Here is a 6000-nt window from a genome sequence, read left to right on the forward strand (position 1 = left end):
GGCTGCATTCCCCCAGAGGAGACCCATTGACACTGCAGCCTCCCTGATATCCTATCTGTACAGTGCTACCCCTGTGCCTGCTGTACTGTGAGGAGGGCTGCCTTGTATGACGTGCTGTATCTGGCTAATTGCATACCCCATAACTTCCGCTGCGCCTGAACGTTCCCTGGAGACCCCTATACCTCCACCATGCATATGTGGGTCATATATGGTTCCTAAAATCCCGCTGCTGCTATCCCTATATGCCTGCTGTCTGAACTGAGGCCGTATTCCTCCCTGGTCCCCCGCCTCCATCGTATTACCCCTGCATGACTTACAGCCGTGGTGGACTTTTGGGTGGCCGACCACACTGCATCTCTGATTCTCCTGCGGCGCCCTGGCTTGTGGTGCTGCCGTCTGGGTGCTGTGATCCTGAACCCCTTGCAGTCGCTGCCGAGGACCTTGGACACTGCCGAGCTTCCAGGACATTGCTGAACTGCTCTCCACTGGGTTCCTGCTTGGTATCATAGTCATACCCCCCCTTTTTTTTTTTCTTCGTTCTCTTTTTACTCTTTTCTTTTTTCTGTTTCCTTCTATTGCTTTACTCTCTTCCCTTCTGTAGCTCTATCTCCCATTTCCATTCATTTGTTCTCACTTGTTTTCACCTGTTTCACCATACTCCCTTCATATAGGCTGTAATCATATAGATTTATATACTGATAGTGCCTATCTGTTTTTTTTTTCCATACATATCTTTATATTTATTTCTCTTTATTTATTTTTCCTGCCTCAGCTGTTCCGTTCACAACTGTTCCTTTGATATATTCACCACTTCGGTGTCGTTATTTCCCCTACACTGTTTGAGTTTGTTCCTCATTAGTTACTCTGTAGGTAGGGGGTGTGATACTAATATATTGTGATGTGAAATTTTACTTATCCCTTTGGGGCGTTATACTTTACGATTTCAGATGTGTCTCATCTGATACTTCTATTTACTGGTGAACCGTGTTTGATCCTTCTGGATCTTCCCTTTTAGGCACTTAATAATTGATGGAGAGGTTTCTAAATAGGACCGTTTCTGAAAATATGGTCAGAAGGAAGTCACATAAGACCGGTGGCTCTTCCCCTTCTCATTCGCAACCCGCAACGAATATGGCTGGGAATCTTGACCCCGCACCCCAACCTGACACGATGCCCCCGGTGTCCCAAACTGCTAAAGAGATTCTTTCGGTACTCATGCCCCATATTGATAGGAAATTAGACGAATTTAGGGATTCGTTTCAGTCCACCCTACGAGAAGTGGCCTCAAATACTTCAAGAATATCAGACTTGGAGGACACGGTCCACAATGTGGAGTCCTCGGCTGACTCGTACATTGGCATGATTCGGGAGCTCCAAGAAAAATTAGACGATCTAGAGAATAGAAACCGTAGGAACAACCGTCGTTTGATAGGCATCCCAGAACATGTCAAACCCTCCCTCCTGGGAGACTACCTGGCATCTCAGTTGATCCCTGCTCTTTGTATCTCTGACAAGATAGAGTTTCCCCAGGTTGAGAGAGTTCATAGGGTGGGGATTGAGAGGGATGGTCCTAATCCTCCTCCCAGACCGGTGGTGGCCCGCTATTTTGATTATAGGTCAAAGGAAATTATATTACGAGCATATAAGAAATTGGGCAAATTGGTCATTGACGGTAACCGTATCTTGATTTTTCAGGATTTTTCAGTGGTAGTTACCCAAAAACGCAGGGCATTCTCACCAGTTTGCAAATTTCTAGTGGAATCGCAAAAACGTTTTGCCCTTCTTTACCCTGCCAAGTTGAGGGTCACTGATAATGGCCGTACCTTATTTTTTGATGACCCGTACGAGGCCCGTAGACATTTTTTGCCCTCTCCCTCCCCACTGAGTTCACCAGTAGCATCCCTGAGGTCTCCCAATCGCTGAATGTTTGTACTGATCTATGTGATGTTCTCTTTTTCTTTTATTTAGTTCCATCATCCATTTAGCGATGGAGGACAGGGTTTTGCTTTTCATATGTCCCTCTTAGGATAATGGTTATTATGTTATCAATTAGGAAACTGGCTTTCCTTTTTCTCTTTACTGTTTGTTTTTTGTTGATTCTAATGGTCGGTCACAGGGCCGTTACTGTGACCCTCCAAGACAATTTTTGGTATGTGAGAATTCAGAAAAGGTTATTGAAGCATGATTCTTTGTCTTTTGGAAGTTGTGATATGTTCAAACTGATACATTTTCAGTTTTTTGTATTGTTTTGGTGCGTTGGGGGTGGAGAGATGGGAACACGTAGCCACGACTGTGTTCTTTGGGTGGCCCCTACTCGCTGGGATAGGGGACCCCACCATACGTCAATGAGATTATACCACAGATATAACACAGTAAAGACTGGGATTGGTTGATGGTGAATAATACCTGTACTTTACCGTACTCACCTCCCCATGACTCAATCAAAGTCTTTCATGGAATGTTGGAGGGCTCAATTCTCCCATTAAGCGTCAAAGGGTTTTATCCCACCTTAAGAAATTTAGCCCAGACATAATTTTTCTGCAGGAGACCCACTGGAGGGAGGGTGATGGCTCTTCCCTTCGAGCTGGTTGGTTGGGTGATTGTTTCTCGGCATCGTGTGCCGATAAGACTAGAGGGGTGGCTATCCTCTTTGCACGGCACCTCCCATACACCATCTTACACACTGTCCCGGACCCTAATGGTCGATATTTACTGATCGATGTTAAGATTGGAGACGTCACATACACACTTTTAAACATATACGCTCCCAATACTCGAGTATCGGAATTTTTGACACAGATGACTTTCTTGATACAACAGCGGGAGGCTTTTCCACTAATAATCGGAGGCGACTTCAACACGGTGCATGATCCTACTTTGGACAAAACTCCAATTCCGTCCAATCGGCTTTCTACAATCTGGTCTACACTTGTGAAATTCATGTTGGGACTCCAAGTGACTGATGTTTGGAGACTTTTTAATCCATCAGATAAATCTTTTACTTTCCATTCGGGGGTTCACCACACGGTCTCCCGCCTAGATTATTTTTTAGTAGAAGACTCTTTGATATCCGAGGTGACCTCCGCAAATATTGCTGAAATATTGGTCTCGGATCATGCACCGATTGAATTCTCATTTAGACTTCCACGTATAGTTCCCACACATCGCACTTGGAAGTTCCCTGCATATTTATTCCAATCAGAAAAATTTCGGGACTATTTAAAGCATACCTGGCTGGACTATGTAGATAATAACATTGCCCACTGGGATGAGCCGGTTCTTTTTTGGGAAGCATCGAAGTCTGTGATGCAATAAGATTCAAAAAGACCAGTATCGTTCCCTCTCCTATACACTGCAGACTACGTTTGCTGAATATGTGGCTGACCCTTCGAAGAAAAATTCACTATATATAATCAAGCTAAATCTCTATTAGAAAATTTCCTACTCTCCCAAGCCCAATCGTGCTTAGACTTCACTAAAAATAGATATTATAGGTGGGGTGCCAGAACGGGACGTTTATTGGCCTCACTCACTAAAGGCTATAAACGAAGAAACCATATCGTCTCTATTAAAGAGACTGGGACTTCCTCTTGTCTGACGAGAACGTCTGACATTTCGAGGGCCTTCCATGACTATTATTGTAATCTATATTCCGCTAGACCATCGACCCCTGAGTCTTTAGACGATATCATCAGAGAGGCTAATTTACCTAGTTTAGACCCAGACCAAGTAGATGTTTTAGACTCGGAAATTACTGAGGAGGAAATAAGGTCGGCAATCTCTTCCCTACATACCTGTAAAGCCCCGGGACCGGATGGTTTCTCGGGATAATATTTTAAAATCCTATCTACTGACATTGTATCGGCTTTATTGGAACTTTATCGCACTATTCATAAAAAATGCCCATCCTATCCCTCTTTTAATGCTGCCTTTACTACCCTTATTCCAAAGCCCGATCGCGACCCTACACAGTTGAGTTCCTATCGTCCCATTACTCTGCTAAATGTGGACTTTAAAATTCTGTCCAAAATCATGTCTTCTCGACTACAAATATTCTCCTCCTCTCTTTGCTCATCTCACCAACTAGGTTTCACCCGGGGCAGACAATTGGTTAAGGGTATTCGCACAGCCATCGCCTCCATAATTGCTTCCAACAACAATCCCACTGTTCCCAATATGCTTCTGAGCCTTGACGCTCAGAAAGCTTTTGATACAGTATCATGGCCCTTTTTATTTAAAGTTTTATTGGCTCGAAATTTCGGCCCAGATTTCATTAATCTTATAAAGTTCTTTTACAGCTCCCCCACGACATTCCTTTTAATCAATGGCACAAGAAGTGATCCTATTATTATGTCTAGAGGCACCCGTCAAGGGTGCCCTTTATCTCCCCTACTTTTTAATTTATCCCTTGACCCCTTACTTCGCATACTTGACTCTTGGCCAACTTTGAAAGGTATATCGGTTGGTACGATGGACGTGAAACTCACTGCATTTGCGGACGATGTTCTGATTTACATTTCCAATCCCAAACACTCCCTTCGACCGCTGCTAGAATTGCTTGATAGGGTGGGGTCTCTTTCTGGCTTTTTTATTAACTTTGAAAAATCTAGTGCACTTTATCTGAAACAAGGCTTTTATAGACCCTTGTGGGCGGCGCACTTACCTTTGAACTGGGCGAGAAAGAGACTCCCGTATTAAGGTATTCTTCTCCCCAAAAATATCGCAAATCTCTATGATATTAACATCAAGAAAACGCTTTCTAAAATTATGGGGGATCTTGGAGCGATGGCCCATGTACAACTCTCTTTTTTGGGAAGGACAAATATAATTAAAAAGATATATTTTCCGAAACTCCTTTACCCATTACAAGTTCTCCCCCTTTTGCTTTCTAGACAAGACCTCTTACTGATAACATCGGCCTTCAGGAAATTCATTTGGAACAATAAGCGCTCGAGAATTGGTCTGTTTAAATTAGGTCAGCCTAAAACAAATGGGGGGGTTAACTTTCCAGATATTCTGACGTATAGCTATGCTTCCCATATTCGCTATATTAAGTAGTGATGAGCGGGTTCGGTTCCTCGGAATCCGAACCCCCCCGAACTTCAGCCTTTTTACACGGGTCCGAGGCAGACTCGGATCTTCCCGCCTTGCTCGGTTAACCCGAGCGCGCCCGAACGTCATCATCCCGCTGTCGGATTCTCGCGAGGCTCGGATTCTATCGCGAGACTCGGATTCTATATAAGGAGCCGCGCTTCGCCGCCATTTTCACACGTGCATTGAGATTGATAGGGAGAGGACGTGGCTGGCGTCCTCTCCGTTTAGAATAGAAATAGATAGAGAGTGAGAGTGAGACACTTGATTTACAGGAGCTTAGGAGTACTCAGAGAGTGCAGAGTTTACTAGTGACTGACCAGTGACCACCAGTGCAGTTTTATTATTATTTAATATAATCCGTTCTCTGCCTGAAAAAAAACGATACACAGTGACACAGTATACCATATCTGTGCTCAGCCTCAGTGTGCTGCATCATCTATGTATATCTGACTGTGCTGAGTGCTCACTGCTCACACAGCTTAATTGTGGGGGAGACTGGGGAGCAGTTATAGCAGGAGTACATTAACAGTGCACACTTTTGCTGCCAGAGTGCCACTGCCAGTGTGACTGACCAGTAACCACTGACCACCAGTATATTGTGATTGTCTGCCTGAAAAAGTTAAACACTCGTCGTGTGGTGTTTTTATTCTATAAACGCATTCTGCTGACAGTGTCCAGCAGGTCCGTCATTATATAATATATACCTGTCCTGCAGTAGTGATATATATATATTTTTTATATCATTATCATCCAGTCTATATTAGCAGCAGATGCAGTACGGTAGTCCACGGCTGTAGCTACCTCTGTGTCGGCAGTCGCTCGTCCATCCATAATTGTATACCACCTACCTGTGGTGTTTTTTTTTTTCTATCTTCTTGATACTAGTAGCTTACTTTAGGAGTCTGC

Source organism: Pseudophryne corroboree, chromosome 1 (assembly GCF_028390025.1).
Source record: "Pseudophryne corroboree isolate aPseCor3 chromosome 1, aPseCor3.hap2, whole genome shotgun sequence".
Lineage (NCBI taxonomy): Eukaryota > Metazoa > Chordata > Amphibia > Anura > Myobatrachidae > Pseudophryne > Pseudophryne corroboree.